Source organism: Phalaenopsis equestris, unplaced genomic scaffold (assembly GCF_001263595.1).
Source record: "Phalaenopsis equestris unplaced genomic scaffold, ASM126359v1 Scaffold000878, whole genome shotgun sequence".
Taxonomy (NCBI): Eukaryota; Viridiplantae; Streptophyta; class Magnoliopsida; order Asparagales; family Orchidaceae; genus Phalaenopsis; species Phalaenopsis equestris.
In genome coordinates, this window is record NW_018165318.1 from 97,211 (window position 1) to 121,983 (window position 24,773).

Below are 24,773 nucleotides of genomic sequence, written 5' to 3' on the forward strand. Positions count from 1 at the left end.
TCAAACATTGAACATTTCTTACACCAAATATATATATATATATATATATAAAAGTTGCTTTTAGATCAGCGCTATGTCTCAATACTTATGCTAAATGATGAATATTTGTCAAATTCAAAGTGACATTGTTATTGGTTTATTTGAAGAATGGTGAAGAATTAGGTGATATGTATGTAATATTAAAATTTTCTGTTAAATATTGTACATTGAAAAATTGTCAGCATGAATCTCAAATAGATTTTATTGCAAAGACAAAATAAAACATGTCAAATAATGACCCGCCAATAAGAGCTTTGGAGGCGCATGTGTTTAATTGAAAGCATCAAAACGAAAACTAATTAGGGCAATCGAGCGACTCGAACTTGAGCAATTCGATCTGCAACAAAGCACATGCGAGTCTAAGAAATTCCCCCCATGCAACGAACAAGGTGGAAAACTAACCCCTCGTGTTTTACGATTCACTTAAAAGTATTCAACAGACTCTCAAAACACTATCAAGAATTAGTGAGATAAGTCTTAGACGCCCCATCAAGATTTCGCTGTCTAAGGGCGATTATTTATTCAGTTATGATGATTTACCCTCAATCTGATAGTCTGGCTTTGTCTTGTTTGTAGGACCTTGATAGAGATCGAGGGTAGCCAAACTCTACCATGCGATCAACACTACTAGCCGACTAAGGCAATCTCGACGAACATTTGCCAATAAAAAGACAACCAACCGACAACATCAAGTATAGCCAATTAGTAGTCATATTGAATCAGACGGACCAAGAACTCTCTAGGTTAACCAACCAAAAACGCCAACAAAGGCTCGTCCGTCTAGCCAACTAAGCTCTATAGTGATCAGGCTCTAGGCTCATATATGTAAAATACCTTTAACATATTATGTAGTCCCCACTAAAGTAGGGGCACAACTATAATTTCATATGTTATACCCCCTTCATCTATAAATAAGAGATCATTCAATGAATAAAGGGCTCCATAGTTTCAGTCAAAAAGGTCGGAAATGTTAACAGCTTATTTGAAATTATTTTTCATCATTTTACATTTCTTTTTATATTTTTTCCTTCCACTTTTATTTGTCCTGCACTATTTCATGAGTGATTCGTGATACGCCACCAACAAATCTTCATCGTCCATCACGAATCTCAAGGTATGACACGAATCTCTATGCAACATTTCGAGCTAAAAACATTCAATCTTCAATTAAAAGTCATATAGAGCTACAATTTTAGCAAACTTACAGTCAAACTGATTGACTTGATGAGGCGGACCTAATGATATCAAAGTTAGTCTAATCCGAGTCAAATGAAGGCCAGATCAAGCGATTAAACCATTCTTGAAAAATTTTTGGACACATTTGAAAGATCAAACAAATGTCAAATTCAACGAGTTCATAGTCGAATAGAGCGTCTCGATAAGACAAATCTAATGATCCCAAGATTGCCCAATTCCGACATCGTTAAGGCACTCAAATGTCCATCAAACGTTATCCGATCGAGAGAAGCTCTCCGAACCGTCCAATCAAAATAATTTATATTCCTGCATTAATTGCACCCAGAACACTATAAATATAGCACCAATCCTCACATGAAGAGGGGGAGGCTAAAGAGAGAACTTTAAACTTTGAGAATGAGCTCAAATCCAACATTATCTCTGTTATCGTTGATCGTCAACAACCACCACCGACCGTTAGCAACCACCGTCGGCCACCGCTGACCTCCGTCAACCACCATTAACAGTCATCGACTGTCGCTGACCACCGCTGACCTCTGTCGACCACCGTCGACCTTCAACAATTATCGTCGACTACCGTCAATCACCACCGACCTCCGTCGACCATCGCTGACTAGACGCCGTCAATCGACATTGTACTTTGAAAAACCTAGTAATCATTTCCCGTTTGTGAGAATGGACCTCTGCAATCATCAAATTATAGTGGATTTTTTATAATTGGGTCAGACCCCGTAATTTTTTCACTTTACGAGTTTTTCATGTAAAAATTTCTGGTGTCACACAGTTTGATTCTCTTTCATCTAATTGTGTGCTGAATCCTCGTGCAATATCAATATGATAATCCATCACTCAACCGCAACGAATTTTCTAGCAAAATTCAATTAGAATTCTATAAATATGAAATTTAATATGAATTGGTTGGTATGAAGGTAAGAAAATAATAATAAAAAAAAAGGAATAATTACGCACGAAGCACACAAAAACATTACTGTTTACAAATCAATCACAAGTATTTCGGCGATTTTTTAAACTATTAAATCGATGTATTTATCCGTACTTGTGAGTTTTATAAAAGTGAAAAGTGATGGTTGGGCAAGACAGCCCAGTAGCAACGAATCATACGAACAAAATGTATGGACGGGGCCAGGCTTTGCAAATTGCACCCAAATCTCTCAGTCTCATTCAACTTCAGCCAACCTGCAGGCACAGCTTCCAACATTGCCCCGTTCTTTAGCAGCAGGTTCCGAGTAACCGATAGCTTCGAAGTGAAGTAGGAAGAGGTGAAGCAGTGGAAATCACAAGCCTCGGCGGACTAGAGGTTCTCAAGCTCCGGAAGGTGGATGCCGCCGGCGTCAATAACGCTGATGGATCTCAGAGTCTAGGCAAGCATCCGCCGACAAAAGGAGCCAACCCTTTCCCTTGCCTCGAATGCTCCGGCACTATTATCGCCGTCGGAAACTTAGTCGACTGTTGGAAGGTCGGGGACTCGGTAAGGAGAAAAAACAAAGGTTTAATAAGATAGGGTTTTTCAAGCATTTGTGTTTCAGGATTGAAATTAATCCAAGTTTGAAATGATCTTTCTAGAGATGTTCAGCTTCAAGTTAAGATGCAACATTATATATATAGAAGTACAACCTTATAATTTTTTATAAATCCTAACACTTAACTGCCAACAATGCTCAATAGTTGATCAAATTGAGCGGCACCTCTATCAAAATGCCTGAGATAAAAGTAATATGCTATTTTAAGTTAGATTAAGAGTAAGATTATATAAAGCAAGATTAAAAAAATATTAAGAATAGAATTAATGTTAAATATGTAAAGAAGTTAACTTTTTACGCATACATGTTTTATGTGTCTAACAATTGTACTTTGTCAAGACTCTTCTTAAATTTTCTCTCAAATCATCATCTTTTACCGCACCCAAATTATAATCACTTGCATCTCAGTTTGAGATAGATTGAAATTCAAATCATGAACATGATATCGTCCAGTGAAATTATGCACTATTAAACAAGCTCAGATATTTCTTGATCGCCAAAATGAAGTTGCCATATTTGAGTTGGCATTTGAAATCTTCATTTCATATACATGGATTTCTCTCAACTATGTTATATAACTGGGCATCACAAGTATTGTACGAGTCTTATGCCACTGCTCTTTATATTTTTTTTACTAGACTGCTAGGAATCACTTTCAATGTGTGTGGTGGGAAGGGGAATAGCTTCTTCATCTACACTGCATCAAAGCTTAACCCTTAAATATCCATGTGATCATCTACAATAGCCTTGACTTTCTTTACATATTCTTTTTCTCTATATTGTTCTTCGAATTGAGGCGTGCTGCTCCTAAACCCACTTTGTTGTGGCCCACAGGCTTATGAACTAATTGAAGCAATATCCATGAAAATTTCTCAAAACCTCAAAAGCATGCTGATTTTGGAATCTACTAAATTGAAATATTGATAAAATAGTAATTTTTATTGATGAATAATAAAAAATTAATACACACAGAAAGAAACATACATACATTGTTATCCTCTTTCATTTTTGTTTGTAATCATCACCAACATCAACCTTCCAAAATTCTAGTGAAGATTCAAAGTTTATAGATTCTAATGTTTTCATGTTCAAGTGTATCAACTAGAATTGTCAATTCAATTAATAAGTAGGGTATGAACACCAATCCTATGGTTTTGATCCACTGAAAGATACAAATTTCAATAATCTCATAGCTGATTAGATTTGGTCATATTTATATAATGTTATGTTAATAAAAAAGGGTCAATGTGCAAAATTTAATAAAATTCATAAGAATTTATTAATCACAATATAACATCAATTAACAATAAAAAATGATCCACAATAATGATCATAAATGAGTATTTTTATGACATTAATGATACAACAATGAAAAAAAAATTAAAAGGGAAGGGAGATGAATATAGAGGAAACTCACTGTTAAGAGAAGAAAATCAAATGATTTTATTTACTGAACAATGATGCACATTTATAGTCGCACAGGTTGAATACAATATGTGGAAAATAAACATAATTAATGGGGAAGTATATACTATCAAAATACAATAAATTTCCGTTAGTATTTCTTAATATGCTAACTTTCCCCCTCTAGGTGGCATATAAATATAATTATTAGCTTCAGTTTGTCTCATAAGTTTAAAAATAAAAATAAAAGAGAACAAAACTTTGGTGAAGATATTCGCCACTGATTTTGAACTAGAGATATGGGTGATAATTATTTTTGAAAGCATAATATTCCATATAAATGACAAACAATCTCGAAATGCGTTTTTCTTTCATGAATCATAGGATTATTGACAATGTATGTGCTTGCACGATTGTCATAACATAGATCTATAGGCTTGATAACTATAAGGCTGAATTCTTCTAACAGAGTCTGACCTTATCATTTTACATGTATAATGAGTCAAGGCTTTGTATTTCGCTTTAAAACTAGATTTTCTATAGCAGTTTGCTTCATACCATTCCAAGTTACCATATTACTTCCCCCAAAAACATGATACTTAGAAGTTAACTTAAGGTCAATAATAGAAACATATTCAATATTAGTGAATGTTTCAAAATTTAAGTATATAGTTTGAGCATGCAACAAACTTTTTAATGAGCCCTCCTAATGTATCTAATAGTGTCACGACTCAACTTAATAGCTTAGCAATAACTAAGTTAGGAACTGCGGTCTGACAGTATTAATATTTCATTTACTTACCACAAATTTTCACAGCTTTCAATTTATAAAGATCCACTAAGATTTCACAGAATACATGAAATGAAAATTTAAATCATCTAGAAATAATAACATAATATTCAAGTAATACTTCTCAAACCTACACACAACGTATAATATAATATCTATCAATATTAGTTCTCCTTCTGTAAACTAAACCCTTCATGTCAGACTTAAAAATCTATAGTTTTTTTTCTGAAAGAAATACTTAAATTAAATAGTAAATTTTTCATCACTTAGTGAACAATTATAATCTTATTATGTATTAAATTAATATGTGAATGTTATGAATGAATGTTCAAAAGAAAATTAATCAATTAATTAATTGAATTGTTAGCTTTCAATTTAAATTAATTTTTCGTATTTCAATTTAAGTATTTACTTTTTTAACATTTTTCTTACTTTTAAGAAGTCATATTAGGAATACTATTATACCCAAATGTATACTAAAAAAATTATATCCATACATTCCATCAAAAATTTAAGTTGAATAAAAGGATCTGAATGAGAATGCATTGAAAGCAGCAGACGTGGAGGTAAGATTATGCGATTATGTTTTTAGTTATATAAATTATTTTAATTAAAATTTATTAATTAATGTTCTATTTTTAGTTACTTATAGATAATTTGGTAACAAAACTTTAATTAAACAACTTAATTATTAAAGAGAGTAATGAATATAAATATATAAAATAATGAAATAATAATAGTGATAATTGGAGAATAATTTGATTAAATGAAACTTGCTTGAATTTTAAAAGTTTGATATTATATTCTATTGGTTATTAATATAAATATAAAGGTTATCGCAATGCCAAACTGTTAATGAAAATTTAGAATCTAACATGATAACCGAGATGAGTAAATATATTTTTAAATTGTAATAATTTTTATTATTCAAATTGTATGTTTGATTTAATTCTTGTTTTTGTTCGGTTAGATTTAAATTACAATAGATTCTTTATATTGATAAACAAGAATGATATGAATGATAAATAATTGCACATCAGAGTAACTATGCATGTTAACATTATTACATAAATAGTTGTATATTAGTTTTTTTAAAAGATCATTGGATTATTACATGACATTAGAAGTATGCATGTAAAGAATCTTACATAAAACAGATGTGTAATAGTTTATCTATGAAATTATTATATTATTGTATTTCATTTTTATTTTAATAAGAGTGGTTTCATTCTTTAGTTGATGAATTAAAATATCTCATAAGGAAAAATGTATGTTATGAAGAATGAAATAATGTATATATGAACATTTGTATGTGTATGCTAAGATGAGTTCACCCTCTTTTAGTACAAGTAGGAGACACTAGTGTACCCACACACATAAATATTATTCTAGAATCTCAAACAGTTATGATGTTTAGATCACGAACCACTATGCCGACGAGATAATATCGGTCAATTGTATGTTAGGTTAAATTTTTATGGTGCTCATAAGACATGTGAATTTTAAGAGTACAAAGTTAACATATAGTTAAATTTAATGCATATAAAAATTTACGTTATTTCCATTAATTATTTTTTTGGACACATATATTAAATTAGTATAAGGTTTTCTTATAAAAATATGAAAGATCAACACGTATGCTATTTCTTTTCTATGGGTTGTTATAGTTTAAAAGTGTAATTGCTCATTATTTATTTTTAGCTAACTCATTATATGGTTTTAATATTTTTTTTTCAGGTTTTATGCATTTGAATAAGATAAATGGAGGAAGAACCAATGTGTATAGAAGACAAGAACAACCAGAAAGGTAAAACTTTTACTTATTAATTCAATTACTTTATTTAGAGGCGTGACTTTTTCATGAATACTTGAATAACAAACAATTATTGATAGGTATAGAATAATAAAGAATTTATTTCTATCGCTTCCGTCTTGATTTAAGTCTTGAGTTAGGTCGTGACACAAGGGGACAATAATAATGGCGTAGGGCAACATTGAAGAAATTCTTAACCTGATTAATGAGATGACAAAATTCATTGATTTTGCTGGAACTAAGATGCATGCAGGTCTTTGACACTATAGACTTGGTCATATGAGCTTGAAATGTATGAACTCCCTACTTTATAAAAATAAATTTCAGGGTTTGAAATCAGTAAATTTGAATTTTTGTAAAGATTGTATATATGACAAGCGGAAGAAAGTTTATTTCTCCAAAGGCGGTCAATGGTGAAATCAAAGAAACTAGAGTTAGTACATATCGACGTCTGGGGCCCTATTCCAATTTTGTCCATTGGATTTTTTCACTACTTTGTCACATTTATTGACGATCACAACATACAGACATGTTTATTTCTAAAAAAAAATGAAATATTTGAAGTGTTTCAGAAGTGGAAGACCATGTTAGAAAATGAGACAAGCTTTAAGCTGAAGTGTCTCAGATCAAATAATGAGGGTGAGTATCGTGATCAGAGGTTCAAGAATTACTATGCTTCAGTGGGGATCGATCATAAATTTACTGTTCAAAAGACTTCATAGTAGAATGGAGTGGCCGAGCCCATGAACAAAAACATCGCGAAGTGTGCCAGGAGTATGAGGTTGTATACAGGCTTGTCAAGACAACTCTGGGTAGAAGCAGTAATATGATTAATCGTGGTTCGTCAGTAAATTTGAAGGAAGCCTTACCTAAAGAAGTCTGAAGTAATAAAGAGATAAATTTATCTCACTTAAAGGTATTTAATTGTTCTGCATATGTACATGTTGATGCAAGGTTCAGGTATAAGCTTGACTCAAAATCTATCAAGTGTACTTTCATTGAATATGACTCAGATCAACCTGAGTATAAATTGTGGGACTATCAGAATCACAAGTTTATTAGGAGCAGAGATATCACTTTCAATGAAATTAATATGTACAAGGACAGGAGCAAAGCTCAGGATAGTTCATCAGTTACTTCTGAAGAATATACATATATTGTGATAGAAGATACTGGTGATTAAGAAGGTAGAGAAAGAAGTGTCCAATCAGATGAAGCACAAGCTGTTCTTTAGTCACCTGCTATTGAAGTCAGGAGATCCAACAGAATGATACAACCAATACACATGTATTCCCCTTCGTTGTACTATTTGTCGCTAACAAATAGTTATTAACTAGAGTGTTATGAGGAGGCTTCTCAAATTAAAGAATCAAAGGAGTGAGAGTTGGCCATGGATGATGAGATGTAGTCCTTGATGTCAAATCGGTTATGGGATTTAACAATATTACCAATTTGCAAAAGTGCATTACACAAGTGGGTCAACAGGCTAAAAGAGGAGTTAGTTGCTAGTAGGCTATACGACAAGACTTGTTGTGAAGGGTTTTTAATAGAAGGAAAAAGTGGACTACATTAAGATTTTTTCTCCTATGGTGAAGATGACAACTGTCAGAGTTGTGATAAGCTTAAAATAGAGGAAGTTCTATATCTAGAGAACATGGATGTAAATGCAATATTTTTACATGGATATCTGGAAGAGTAAACTGGACATGGAGCAACCAGTGGGCTACGTGGTTCCACGGAAAGAAGACTTAATCTGTAGATTGAAGAAAAACCTCTATGGCTTGAGCAGTCTTTGAGACAGTAGTACAGGAGGTTTGATAGGATCATGTCAGACAATTGGTACATAAAGTGCCGGACAGACAACTATTGCTTCATTAAAAACTTTGGTAATTATTATATCTACCTTTTTTTTGTGTGTGGATGACATGCTAATTGCAGAGACGGATAAGAAGAAAATCATGGACTTGAAGGAGTAATATCAAGGGAGTTCGACATGAAGGATTGAATTCCAACTAAAAAAATCATCAAAATTAGAATTAAGAGAGACATGAGTGCATGCATATTGAAGTTGTCTTAGACAAAGCATGTTAAGAAGATTCTATCGTGGCTTAATATGGGTAAAGCTAAATCAGTTTGCACCCATTTAAGTAATCACATCAAGCTATCTAAAAAATTATTTTCCAAGTTTGAAGCAGAGCAATCACAAATGGAGAGAGTTACGTTTTCTTTAGTAGTTGAAAGTTTGATGTATGCTCTGATTTGTACGAGATTATATGTTACATATATAGTGAGAGTGGTCAGCAAGTACATGTGTAATCCAGCATAAGCGGTGAACTGGATTCTCAGGTATTTGAGGGGATTAGTCAACATAACAGTTTGCTTTTTAAGTACTTAGATAAGTCTATAGAGATTTGTAGATTCAGACCTGGCAGGAGATTTGGATGATAGAAGTACAATAAGATATATCTTCATTTTGCGGAACACAACAGTCAGTTGGGTTTCCAGACTGCGGAAGATTTTTGCACTTTCAACTGCAGAGGCCGAATGCACTGTTATCACTGAGGTTAGCAAGTAGATGATTTCGCCACAAAGCTCTATAGCAGAACTATGCAAGAAGCAGGTAATTAAAAAGTTTCATAGTGACAATATGAGTGTTGTTTATTTTGTTAAGAACACCGCTTTCTATGCAAAGACAAAATATATTTAGCTGAGGTATCACTTTATTCATTCTCTTAGAATATGGGCAGTTGTTCTTGGATAAGATGCATAACTAAGAATCTTGCAGACATGTTGCTAAGGTGGTGACTATCAAAAAACTGGAGCTATGCTCGACTTCAATTGGAGTTCAAGAAGATTGAGATTAGCGGTGAGCCACACTATAGTTCATGATGATGAAGATGGTATAGATGGAGGTACAAATCTGGAGGAGATGTGTTGGGTTCTATTAGTCTCAAAGTGAGAGATTGTTGAGATGTGGAGTCTAAGGAGCACCCACGCAACCTCAAGTAAGAACGCGGGTGTGCTATGGATTAGAAGAGGCGACCCACCTAAACCATATTGGTGTAGCTATGTCAGTCAAAGAGTTATCAGGCCAGCGTAAGCACGCACAGGCCAGCGTAACTACGCCGAGGCTCTTTTTCTTCGTGGCTTCGGAACAGTGCATGAAATATTTATGCTAAGGAGCGGCGTAACTACGCTGTGTGCGGTTTCTGTTATGATTCAATTCTTAAGGCTTTGAATCGAAGTAAAGGTTGTGCGTATAAAATATTTTTGTGCGGAACTCTCTACGGTGCTTGGAGCGATAAATTTTGAGGATGGATTTCAGTGGCGTTTTCTCTTTTTGATCAAGAGAGGATTTGGACCAAAGTTATGTAAACTCTAGTAATTTTAGAGAGAGGATTCGAGTGGTGTAATATGTACTTTTCTTCCATTCATAGTGAAATTTTGGTGTGATGTGGCTCTGTGGTTTTTTCCTCGTTTTCGTGTTCTACCACATAAATCTTGGTGTGATTTTATGGTATTGCTTTGTAGTGCATTTCCATTTGAATTTTTTTTCCAAAGTTCTCCAATCAGGGCGATCTTTTTTTTCCACGGTATGATTTTGATTGTTAATTGATTGAAGCCCTTAGTATAGTCCATTCCAACACTGGAAGAAAACTGCAATCCGACCTTTTCAATATATATATATATATATATATATATATGTGTGTGTGTGTGTGTGTGTTTCAATATATATATATATATATATATATATATCTTTGTGTGTGTGTGTGTGTGTGTGTGTGTGTGTATATAATATTTCTCATAGTAGCTTTTGAAAAATTTCTCATAATAATTTTTGAAGCACCTTTATAAAAATCTACAGCTGTCCCAAATGAACTTAACTGCACATGATCGATTGGCCTTTTCAATCTTGAGAACTGCATTGATGCTATTAAATATTTCTATGAAAAAAAAAGTCTACATTCTGATTCTTCTTTACCGTGAATTTGTTTCAGCTGCTGGACTACGAAACAGAAGCCCAGAACATAAGGCAGCTATAGTAGCTGAGGTAGAGGGACATGTTTGGCCTGCTATTGAAGCAGGAAAGTTGAAGCCCATTGTATAAGCAGCAGAAGCTCGCAGGATCTTACAAAGAAATAATCATATCGGTAAAATAATTCTAGTTCCATGAACAAAACAAAACAAAAATTGTGAACCAGTCTAATAGATCGACAAATAGTGGCTTCTTTCATACAGTATAAATAGTGCCAATGATATTGTTGTTTATTTACTTTAGCAATGAGAAATAATAGGTTCACTTTCAATGCCAATGACCCCTTGCCATATAAAGCCCTCTTAATTCTATCTAATTTTCGCATTATATGGATATTTGATACGAGCCCGTCAGGTACACATCAACGATTAAGTTGGCAGAAGGATTTTATATGATTCGTATTTTATGTTTTAGTTTTTACTTAGTTAATTTTTGGTTATATTAGGTTTAATTTTGTTTTGAGTTATTTAAATGTTGGGCCTAAAAATGTGCTAATTGAATAGTAGCGAGAGACTTGTGTTATGCGAAAGCGGGGAAATTCACTCAACAACAATAAAACACAAAAGATTAATATGGTTCGACGTCAAGTTGATTTTCTTACATCCATGGGGAGAGAGATTCCACTAGTACTAGATGAGGAGAAATAAAGAGCTACTTGGATTACAATTTCCACACATCTCACCATAACTCACACATGAGCCCTAAGTCCCTTTTATAGAGAATTACTAGGGCATACAAGTAAACAAAACCAAAAGACCAAATTACCCCTAATTAAAAAAAGTCATAAAGTTCAATAATCTCCACCTCATCTCTTACTTCCAGATAATTGGTGACCAAATGAGGTCCAAACTCCAAATCAGCTACACCAATAAGGTTGCCTACGTACCCCCCTCCTAAAAGGGATCAAGCCTCGCGCAATTTTTCAAATGTCGATCAGGCGATCACTCTTGAGCTCGAATGTTCACTAAATTCCTGCAATATGTGAACTTCTGGAGTTGAGTATCTTCATGAGCTTGTTCGTTGGATTCTCCTTTGTATCTATTTTCTTCAACAAAGTTTAGAACAAAGTAGTGCCTAATATCAATATGCTTGGTACGAGCATGATGAATTGGATTTGTGGCAAAGAACATCGCAATTCGACTATCACAAAATGTTGTCAAAGTCTTCTGATAAACTCCTAAATCATGCAATAGGCCCTGCATCTATATTGCTTCCTTCATCGCCTATGTGACTGCCATCTATGCAGCCTTCGTAGTAAACAAAGTAACAGCAGACTGAATGACTGACCTCCAACTAATTGGACCTCCTGCCAATATGAATAAATAGCCAGTCGTAGATCTCTGACTATCCATATCACCTGGATGGTTTGAGTCAGTATAGCCTACACACAAATCTGCAATAGATAACTGTCTATCGAACACTAAGCCAACATCAATTGTACCCTTCAAATACCTCAGAATACTCTTCACAATCTATCAATGTTCTCTTCCTGGATCATGCATGAGCTGCTCATGATACTAACTTCTTGTGCAATATCTGGTCTAGTTCAAACCATGCTATTTATTAAAATGCCCTCTACACTAGCATAAGAAACTATTCACATATCTTTCTTCTCCTGATCATATTTACGACACTAATCTGAACTCAACTGAAAGTGAGATGCAATGGGTAGACTCACAGCCTTATTCAGGTCATCAGCCCAAATTTTTTTAGCACCTTCCAAACATAAGTTGCTTGTGGGAGCCAAACTTTTCCATCTGTCTTGTCCTTGAGAATCTCCATGCCAAGAATTCGGCGAGCTTCACCCAACTCCTCTATTTCAAAATGTTTGGACAATTGATTCTTCATCTTATCAACCTTAATCTGGCTATCAAATGCAATCAACATATAAAGACAAGCAAATGAACTCACCATTGACCAACTTCTTGAAATACGCACAATGATAATACTGACTCATCGTGTACTTTTGTTTTGTCATGAACTGATCAGTTTTTTATACCACTGCCGTGGTGATTGCTTCAACCCATATAATGACTTATCCAGTTTGCAAACCAAGTCTTTTGATGCTCTATATCTAGGCGGTTGTAACATGTAGATCTCTTTCAATTCTCCGTATATGAATACATACTTCACATTGAGTTGTCCAAGATCAGGTCGTATTGTGCTACAAGTGCTAAGAGAACACAGATTGATGGATGCTTCACTGCTGGGGAGAACACTTCGTCATAATCAATCCATTCTCATTGTGCAAATTCTTTTACTACTAATCTCGTCTTATACCACACATCAACTTCTTGAGATTCTTTCTTCTCTGCATACACCTATTTGCACCCGATGGCTTTCTTTCTTAGAGGAAGCTTCACCAACCTCTAAGTAACATTCTTCCGAAGAGACTCCATCTTGTCATCCATTGTCGATCTCCAAAGATCATAGTCTGAGCTCTCCTGCACTTGCTTCTTTGGAGTGACAAGAAAGATCTGCATCCGTAGCTGAAAGTGCAAATGCAATGTAGTTCATCAACCAAGCTGGTATGGAGACATTCCGACGCCTAGTCCCTCTCTTAGCATTAGATTTCTGAGCAGGAATCTCATCCTCAACATCTTCCATCTTTTTCTGAGCACCATCAACAAATTCCTTCCAAGTTGCAATTGAATTAGATATCTGAGTTTGAGTGGACGAACTCTGTGTAAAATATGGAGTTGCATCAAACTTCAACTTCTGCTACATATCTGTGGTCCCAATAGTGCTCTCCACTTGCTTTGAATCCTGATTTTTCAGCAAGTTTGTTTTATCAAATGTAACATCACTGTCAATAACATATTTCATTTCTGACTGATCATACAGCTTGAAGCCCTTCACTCTCGCTTGAAGTCAATGAAAACCACTTTTTTTGCTCGTGGTTTCAGTTTATCATTCTGCACGGGATAGTAAGATGGACAACCAAACACTTATGTGCCCATATTCTCTAGCATGATGCCCTGACCACATCTTCTTTGGAGTTTTCTTCCCAATAACTGCAAAAGGCAGACGGTTCACCAAGTGGCATACATGTTCTATAGTATCGGCCCAATATATTCTATCCAACCGAGCGTTGGATAACATACACAAAATATTCTCCACCGAAGTCTCGTTCATTCTCTCTGTCACCCCGTTCTATTGTGGTGTCTGTCGAATTGTAAAGTGATGCTCTATCCCAGCTCTCTGGAACTCTTGCAAGAACTCATCTGAAGTGTATTCACCCCTATTGTCTGATCTGATACACTTGATCTTTTTATCAGCCTGAGTCTCATTCTATTTCTTGTGAGTTATGAAAATCTCCAACACATCGCTTATGTGCTTCATGATGTACACTCAAGCATCCCTTGAGTAATTATTATTAAACGAGACAAAGTATCTCCGTCCGCTGAATGATGCTGTCATCGTCGGGCCCTAAACATCTGTGTGTACGTATATTAAAATAGCTTTTGTACGGTGGATGACAGTCCCAAAAAATTACTTGTGTATTCTTGCCAAATACACAAGTCTGTAGTGAAGCCTCTCCACCAAAGTCTGTGATCAATCATTTCTTCACCAAAGTCTGTAGTGAAGCCTCTCCAGTATGAGCTAGCCTCATATGCCACAACATTGTGGTGTCAGAAGAATTATTAACAATAACAGTCGTTCCAGTCACTGTACTACCCTGAAGATAGTAAATATTGTGATGATGAACTCCATTCATAAAAATTATTGTTCCACGTCATTTCCTTGAAACTCCTGCCTCAATAACTACCTTGTAGCCCTTGGGCTCTAAAGCCCCAACTGACAACAACTTCTTCCTTGTATTTGAAACATGTTTAACATCGATTAGCTCTCCCACAGCACCATCATACATTCTGATAAAGATACTCTCTATACTAATAGTACAACAAACTTGATCATTTCCCATAGTCACTACATCATTATCCAACTCCTTATACATACAAAATCACCATCGATGAGGACAAATGTGATAGGTAGCACATGTGCCTAGAATCCAACACGAATTATTTGTAAATAAACTGTGAGAAATTGTAGATAATGATACATTTGAATACGTCTCTTCACCTCTTACCACAATGACATTGGTTTTCGCCTCAGATGTAACTTCATTTCCCTTCCATTTTATCTTAGAACAATCTTTTTTCTAACGAACAATCTCAAAATAGAAAACACACTGATTTTTTTCAAGATTACGCCCGCGACACTTACCCTGCTTTTGAGAAGTGTTGTTGTTGTCCATTTTCTTTCCCCAATTCTTCTTTTTTTTCTTAGATCTGTCACGTTGGCGTGTAAGTGCCTCAACTGACTCCATTTTTGCGGACTTCTTATTCCTTCGACGAAACTCATGATTCAATAGCGTCGTAGTTACTTCGCCATAATTCAACACTTCATTCCCATGAATGAGTGTCATTGTGACGTTTTTGTATTCATCTGGAAGCGAATTTAACAGAAGAAGCGTTATGTCTTTATCTCCAACTTTCTCGTACAAATTTAACAGAGCTGCTAACATCTTTGTGATGTCATTCAAGTGTTTATCAATAGTAACCCCCCATTTCATCTAAAATCTGTAGAGTCGATGCTTCGTATATAGGCGGTTCTCTACGCTTTTTGTGAAATATTTGTTTTCCAGCATCCTTTACAATTTCTCTGCAGACTTCTCCTTCATCACCCCTTATTTGATCTCTTAGGTCAAATAATTTCATATCAAGTCCCAAGCACTTTCATTTTTAATCAATCTCTCTTTGAAGTCTCTTCATAAAATTCCTCGCTTTACAGGACTTCCTTAAGATTTAGAGAGTACAACACATCCATTACTTCGCATCGCCACGTATCAATGTTTTTTTTGTTGTCAAAATTTATCACATCGATTTTGATGGGATGAACCACCTGATGAAACGATTTTTTCACTATCTTAGTGGACGTTGAAGAACCTGTCATCGTATTACCATTCATGATTACCACTCTTAGAATCCCTTTAAAAAAATTTTTCTAATAGAATACCTGAGAAAAAAGAAAAAAGAAAACAATAAAAAAAGGCTCACTTGATTTTTTTTTGTCTCTAAAAAGTATTTAATTTTCTTTTTCCTTTTTTTTTTCTTTTCCGAAAAAAAATTTTTTCTTAAGAAAATTTTTTTTTTTTCTTTTCTCCGATTCCTCGTTTATCGAAATGCTCCCTGCTAAGAAATGTTCCAGTTTAACCAAAAGTTTTCCCAAAATTAAATTGTTCCTTGTTCACTTCGAAAGAAAACTTAAAAACTTCCCTAGTTAAAAATTCCCTTTTCCTTTTAAAAGAAAATTTTCCTTTAGTGTTCTGATTTTCTGAAGCAACTTTCCCACAAAAAATATCCTTCATTGATTTGGAGAATTAAATGAACGAATATTCCTTCTAGTTGAGACTCCCTTCTTGTGAAACTCTCATGCCTCGCAACTAGAACGCCGCCTCAGCCGAAACCGTGACTTACCTGTGTTGAAGCCCGCCGGTCGGCTTGCTGTGAAAAACACCTGGAAAGCACTTCAGAGTATGTGCTGTGAAAAAACGCCTGCAACATATCGAATTTACTATCATCGACGCCGAACCAAACATAAAAGATTACGTGGTTTAATGTTAAGTTGATTCACCTACGTCCATGTGGAGTGAGATACCACTGATACTGGATGGGGAGAAAGAAAGAACGGCTTGGGTTACAATTTCCACACACCTCATCATATCTCACAGATGAGCCCTTAGTCTCTTTTATAGAGGAGGACAAGGACATACGAGTAAATAAATTCAAAAAACCAAATTACCCCTAGTTAAAAAAAAAATTCATAAAATAAACAACTTAATGGAGCTAGAGAGCCACATGAAGTGGATTCAAGGAAACATCATCTTCTTACATGTATGTTTTTTTTAAATTCTCTCATTAATGAAATTTGTATGTTTGTTACTTTAAAATAAAAAATGCACCTTACCTAACTTGCTTTATTGATGCCCATATGACTTGCTTTGTTGAATCTCATTCTAATGTCTTGTTGATATGTTTGATGCCATGTGACTCTGGTTTGGATGATTTTGCCTTAATACCATGTTGTGAGGAAAATTGTTTTTCCAAACTCACATGAATAGAATTTGCATATCTATAAGGAAGATTATCATACATATCACCTTATTCCTATTTATTTACATGTCCAACACTTAATTTTTTATTTCTACATCTATATCATTTAAGTATGCTTAAAAAGGTGTGTTTTAGTTTTAAAACATTAATAATAGTGATATGTTTGATGCCATGTGAAAGTTTCAATAGAATAAATATAAAAATCAAAATTTAGGGGTTATATATATATATAAAAGAATTGTATAGCATGTATGTAAATGCCCCTGACTATAAATGTGCATACATGAGAAAAAATGGAAAGTAATAATGAAGAGAAAAAGCAAAATACAAAACATACTTATGCATGGATTTGGAGGTAGGATGTCATCAATCAACATGAGGCTTCAATGCAGCATTGAAAAATAGGGAAGTGGTAGTAGTAAAAATACAAATTCATTTTGTTTCAATTGTTTAATAGTGTTAATCAGCACCCGGTTCTCTCCGTATTCTGGTTCTCTCCGGTCGACATAGCTCCTATTCTCTTGGAAAATCTTCTCTCTGCCTCTGAAGTCTCACATAATGGCTGCTATGGCACAAACAGATCGAATTTATAGTATTACCTAAACTTTGTAATAGCTGAATAATGACTTTGTTACCCTTATGTTTATTTACAAGTCTCATTGTATGTGTCTATGAATAGTCATTGTCTCATTGTATGAATTAGGGCTGTCAAAACGGCTTGTTGTCTGCTAGTAGCTCGTGTTTGATTCGTTCGTTAAGCAAATGAGCTTAACACAAATATATATATATATATATATTATATATATATATATTGCACTTGATATATAAACGAGCCGAATATGAGCCCTATTTCTTCTCTTCCCTATAAAAACCGTCTAATAGTTACATAGAATCGACACTATTTAGTGTTGAAGTTCTACCATGATTACTTCTACATATAAAATTTCTCCAAAAATCAATTTTTAGAATAGTTGGTTATAACTCATTTGTTGTGCATGAGTTTTGAATTTTATTTTTCAAAATTTTATTATGAACTCTATTATTATTGTTATTATTTTATTTAAATTTAATTTTAACTTTTTCCTTTTTTCTTGTATGAAATGGAATTTTAAATAATTAAATTTGTTGGGTTTTTTTGTAAAGAAAAAGAGCTATAATTCTCACAAATCACAATAGCTTTTAAGACTCTGATTCCCCTAAAAATTTTTCTTAATTAATTTTAAGGGCCTAGTTGACAATATTTTTTTATTTTTTATTTATTTTTAAGTTTATCTTTTTATATGGCTGCTACGATTCTATTTGACTATTATTTTTTAGTCATTTCAACGAAATTTTTACAATGAAAAATATTTTTATAAAAATTTAAAACTATGAAACACTTGGATGATATAAATATAAAAAGTATAGTTAAGATGTTAGACATGTAAATCCACAAGAATTAGGTGTTATTCATGTAAAATTATGTAGTGTAAGTTACTCGGGTCGGGAATTCGATCCGCGCATGATTAAATTGCACATCTTTCTGGAAGGGAGACCCATCCCTCAGTCAGACTAAGGGTTGATCGACGATCAACCTTTTTCATATATAAAAATAAGTATGTGAATATGTATGTAAATGCCTACGATAACAACAGGTCTTTATCCAACTAAGTATAGGCATCTACTAATTATTTTTTCCACTGTTTTTTTAACCTTTTGTCATTGGTCAACAAAGCACAATTTATTCGCAAATAGTATGGGACCGTCTGACCGTGTGAAGTGTGAATAGAGATGGGCGAGCGGCGGCCTAACGAGTGCTGGTGGGCAACTTACGCACATTTTTATTATTTGTTTTACGTATATAACGTCTTTAGCCCGTAGAATAAATAATTTATTTATCTCGGACGGCTTATTTTGGACTACACTCATGCGTTGAGGATATTGAATTCTGATTTGCCCTATTAATCACAAATTAAAGAATAGAACTTCAGTTAGAAGAGAAAAAAAGGAACAATAATGGTATGCACTAAGTGGACATAAATCTCAAAGCATTTGAATGGCTCAGGATAGTGGTCGGAAGATCAAAGCATCAGAATTGAGGAGTATGATCCGAGCCGACCGTTCAACGACCAACCGCTCAGTCAACCAACACTATGACAAAGGATTCAATCGGTGGGCCACTCATACTGTTCCAAGCGCCTAAACTTCTTGCAAGGGCATCTGATCGCCACTCGACCAGTCACCTCAGTCCTCAAAAATTTTGGTCGGCTGATAACCGTCATTGCAATACAAAATTAGTATTAAATCAACACATTTATTGCATTAAGGGCGATTTTCATAACTATACTTTATTTTTGTAATTATATGAATACACTCCTATAAATAATGGGGTAAGAAGATGAATAAAGGGGTCTCGAATTACCTCTCTACTGAGTATCTCCTGACACTTTTCTCTCTCTCTCTCTCTCTCTCTCTCTCTCACTCTCTTTCTCGCTCTCTGTCTCTCTCTGTCTCTCTCTCCTCCCTTTCCTAGCTCTAACTCTCGATGTGTGTCGGTGGTTTAGTGAGCATGGACATGCCCCAAATGAGAAGCGGAGCTAACTACGAAAGAGAATACTTGTAGAGAGAAATAACACCCATGAAATTCAGTAGAGGACGGTGGATTGAGAGATACATGAAGAGGTACAAGCATTGTGAGCGTAAATAGTGGACCAGTTTGAGGCTCTTCAGACGGTCATCGCCCAAAAGAATGCCCGACCGCTGCCCATGGAGGAAGAGTCTCGGAGAAACGGTCATCAGAAGACTCCCCTTGACAATCTGTTAGCGCCCCACAGTTGGCCCGGTGATCGGCCAAGTGAACGGTCAGGGGATTCCCAATCGACAGACATTGTAGCATCTATGTCGGTAGTCCAACATCAGACCGACGAAGTGGGAACGTTTTGCTTGGCAGCTATGGGTAGCGCCTACTCCCGAAGAATTCTGGAAACTATACTCAACGTGAAGCTAAGGATTCCCCACTTCGATCCTTATAATGAGAAGAGTGGTCTAACTGATCATCTAGCTTCTTTTGAGTCGACGGTTAGAGTCATGCAGATCGATGACGCCATGAAATGCTGACATTTTGGTCAACTTTGAAAGAATTTGTACTTCGGTGGTTTAACAACCTGTCGAACGGGAACATCCTGTCCTTCTATGAACTCCGGTGGTTTAACAACAATCAAACTCCTTACTATATATATTAAATATTTGTTATTAACTTAGCAAGGAATTTGATCCGTAATAGAAGCGAACTAGTAATTAAAATGGAACGAGATACGGAATTTAGCGGCATTTACCTCAATATTGACTGAAATATAATAAATTTGGACATAGCTTAGGTTTGAAGGATAAAGAATTGATCTCATCCACACATCAAATTATTCAGAACTTGTGTTAAAAGTAGGTGATTAACCATTCCTTGTTTTTTTCCTTGAGGATGTCTAGTTTGGTGAAACTTTGACATGGTAATGTTTATCAACAGCTTGTTCTTATGTTAATAGAAGGATTTTTTGAAAAGGTAATGTTTATATATATATATCCCCCTATCAAATATTATATATATATATATATATATATATATATACATTATGCTTGTAAGTTGTAAGTCTGAGTTCAACTGAGCCTAAATTAAACATTTAAAGTGCTGTTAAAAATTTTAGGGTTTTAATTGAAATATCTAGCAATTTTCTATTTTTACATTAATATGATCAAAATGAGCAGATAGGCGAGAGGAATCTGATCAACTCAAAATTAATCAATTTTAACAATATTAAGACACTTTAATATTGAATAAATAATACATCACTGAGGAAGTTCACATTGGTCATCCAAACAGGGTTTTGGAAACTTGGGCGAAATGAAAAAAAAAATTTAATAACTAAAAAGTAGTATAAAAAAGTACTCTCTAAAGTTAAAAATCTATATGTATTCTCTATATGAATAAGAGCTCTTAAAAGTGAAGTAAACTTGAAGATTTGACCATTTTTAAAGTTTAGATAAACAATTGACTAGATGACTACCGTCATCTCTAATCATCACCACCCGTCTATCATCCCTTGACTAATGTTGTTCGACTATTATTCTTTGGCATTGGCTGCTTCATCTTTGTCGCTTGATTGTGATCAGTCAACCATTATCTTCTAAAAGTTGTCACTCCACTGTCATTTATTAACTATCATATTCTGAAGTCGTCTGTTAACTGACTTTCCCCTCTCATGTTACCCAACTCCATCTTTCTAGCATCTTATTCCGACCTTTTTTTTTCTCCTAAGTATCATTATCCGATCACTGTCTCTTATAGATCATTGTTTGCTCATTTCTTCTTTATCATTGTCATCCAGTCCTCGTCTCTCGATCTTTATCGCCTGACCTCCATTCTCTAATCGTCATTAATGTTCGATCAAAGTCATCTCATCGATGTCACTCGAATTTCACAATAACCCTTAATTACTTATATAATCTCTATTACAATCACAGGAGATGAAACACTCTCAACTTTGAAGTCTCATTTTTTTTTTCAGTTATTAGGAATATCATATTTTTATAATATAATGTAAATAGTAAATTATTTCAACTAGATCAAATCACTTGCTTTTTTACTTGTTAGGTTCTTAACTAAAAAAAATTGTTATCTCTTATGAAACTATTCAAGTCTAAATTTGTTGAATCCAAATTTGTCCTGTGAGGTATGTCCAAGGATCGGAGCGGTATAAACTTTAAGGGAGAAAAAGAAAGAAGTAGAAAAGGGAAAAAATAAAATAAAATAGCATGCTTATACCTTCTCTGTAGGGGCGAGCTGGGGTTTCTCTGGGCTCTTTGACCCATTTTCTTTATAGAATATAGGGCTTATAAGAAAAGGGGAGAGAGACCTCTTTATAGAAGATGGGTCTAGAGAAAATAGCCAAAAGCCCTCCTCTCCCTCATACAAGGTATGATTTCCATATTTATAGGAGATAGAATGACCAAATCTATAATTGCATGCTTGTCCTTGTTTTAATGTGGGAGTTACTGGTCTTTATGATGTATTTTATGGTCTCTGCTTTAATAGGAGAGTTAAAAGACTTTGTGGTGTTTTTTTACATTCATAACCAAATTTCGGTGCCTTTCATTATCTATCTTTTTTTTTCTGCACTGTTAGATTATCTCGAGATTTGTTGAGACCATTTTTGGGTGTATATATTAATTTATTTGATTTTCTTGCTTTTTGATTGCAACAACCACAATAAATATAAAAAATATTTAAAGCAAAAAATATGATTACATAAATCAACAATGATACTCCCCGTTTAGACGCTCTCTGTGCTTCGTTCTAACAGCTTTTTGTGTTGCTGGCTCCGGAGCATTTTTCTCTGAATCAACTCTTTAATCGGTGACGTGTTGAGGTATTCACTTGCATTGATTTGGTTCCATGTGTTTACTGGCGACCCGACTTATTGGGAAATCTTCGGTCGTGATATCATCTACTTCTAGTCTTAGTCTTCGCTCATCTTGTTTGCTAGGTTGGTCCGCTGGTTGCTGGCTCATCCCTGAGCTTTACATTTGCTCGCCTCTGAAGATGAGTCTTTTATTTGCTCACCCTAGAGGGGAGTTTTTTATTTGCCCACCTTATAAGGGAGTCTTTCGTTTTAAACACCTTTTCGCTCACTCAGAACCGAGTTTCCAACTTGTCAGTTAAACATGGGATAATGTTAGAAAAATTTGTGTCATAACAAAAAATAATTTGTGAAGTAACACTCCTTTTATTTGTTGAATGAAGTGTGCCATTCGGAATGGACGAAGCGCCGTGCATGTAGAGTTGGTCGGCATGTTTTGGCAGTAGGGAGCCGATAATCTGTTTTGCAATACCGGTCTCCAAGCCAAAGCCGCTAGGTAGACAACAAAAACGGTGCTTCCAGCTCTATAAATGTTGTTGCATGGACTTCTTAATGTGCTCTCTGTTGTGAGTTTCTAATCTCCTTGTTGGTGTCACTTTTCTTCTTGTTGGTGGCATGCTTCACACTAACTACACTTTTTAAGATGTTAAATCCAAATTTTTCCTGTGAGGTGAGCCCAAGAATCGGAGCGGTGGGCATCTTAAAGAAGAAAAAGAAAGAGATAGAGAAGGGAAAATAATAAAATAACATGCTTAGACTTGTCCCGTAGGGGCTATTTGGAGTATCATCTGGTCTTTAACCCATTTTATATAAAGAATATATGAATTACAAGATAAGGGGGGAGAAATATCCTTACAGAAGATGGCTTTTGAAAAAATAGCCAAAAGCCCCTCTCCACCCTTTTACATGGTATGATTCCCATATTTATAAAAGATAGATGGACCAAGCCTCAAATTACATACTTGTCCTTATTTTAATAAGGGAGTTACAGGGCTTTATGGTATTTTTCTATGGTGTGGGTTTTAATAGAGGATTTACAGGTGTTTATAGTGTCTTTTTTATATTCATAACCAACTTTTTGCACATTTTTGTCATCTATCTTTTTTAACTGGGTCGTTTGATTGCCTCGAAATTCATGCAAACCTTTTTTGGGTTTTAAGTTCTGCGATTTTTTTGCTCCTTGACAGCGATAATCATGATAAAGACAAGAAAAAATATTTAAAACATAAAACATGATTACATAAATCACTGACGATACTCCCTGTTTAGGTGTTCTTTATGCTTCATTCTGGCATCTTTTTCGCTATCTCGTCTGCTCCGAGCATTTTTTTCTTAATTGACTCTTTGGTTGGTGTTGTGTTGAGATATTCACTTATGTTTATTTGGTTGCATGTGCTGATTGGCGACCCAACTCTAACGAAAATCACCGGTTGTGATATCATCTAGCTTAAGTCTTAATCTTCATCCACTCATTTGTTGGGTCGGACGTCGGTTGCTCGCTCATCCCAAAGGAGAGTTTTTTGTTTACTCGTTCCATAAGGTAGTCTTTTGTTTTGTTACGCTGGAGGGGAATATTTTATTGTTGAAGTCTTGTTTGTTGACTTGGAACCAAGTTCCCGGAGTGATAGTTGAGCCAGGGACAATGTTATTGAAATTTGTGCGATGATATAAAATAATTTGTAAAGTAACACTCCCTTTATTTATTGAATGAGGTGTCAGCCTCTTAGAATTGACCGAGTGGTGTGTAGCATGGTAGACTTTTTTGACCTTAGAGCCAACCATCCATTTTGCAATAATCGCTTCCTAGCCAAAGCCTTTAGAAAGACAATGAAAATAATGTTTTCGAGTCCAGATATATTGTTGCGCGAACTTCTTAACGCGCTCATTGATAGGAGTGTCTCTAACATGTATTTCTCCACGTTGGTCTCTCTTCTCTTCTTGTTGGTAGTATACTCCACGCTTACCGTACTTTTTAGGATATTAAATCCAAAATTTATTTTGTGAGGCATGCCCAAGGATCGGAGCAGTGGAGACTTTAAGGGAGAAAATAAAAGCGACAGTGAAGCGAAAAGAAATAAAATAGCACATTCGGGCTTGCCCCGTAGAGGCAAACTCGGATATTATCGAGCTCTTTGACCCATTTTATATTTAGAATATAGATATTACGAGAGAAGGGGAGAGGAATCTTCTTGTAGAAGTTCGGTCTAGTGAAAATAGTGAATAGCCTCCCTCCCCCCTCAAACATGGTATGAAACTCCTATTTATAAGAGATAGAGGGATCAAGTCTAAAATCACATATTTGCCCCCATTATAATGAGGGAGTTACAGATCTTTATAGTGTTTTTTTATGATCCTTGCTTTAATAGTGGTCTTCTAATATTTATAACCGATTTTTGGTATCTTTTCGTTATTTATCTTTTTATCTGGACCATTAGATTGTCTCGAGT

General features: G+C 34.8%; 1 long non-coding RNA gene across 1 annotated transcript; it reads left to right on the forward strand.

Moving 5' to 3' along the window:
* The first annotated feature begins 2,352 nt into the window (after positions 1–2,352).
* LOC110032140 lies at positions 2,353–11,137 on the forward strand. The gene is made up of 3 exons (XR_002294821.1): positions 2,353–2,725; positions 6,709–6,778; positions 10,783–11,137. It is a non-coding gene; the product is annotated as an uncharacterized LOC110032140 (long non-coding RNA).
* The last annotated feature ends 13,636 nt before the right edge of the window (positions 11,138–24,773 follow it).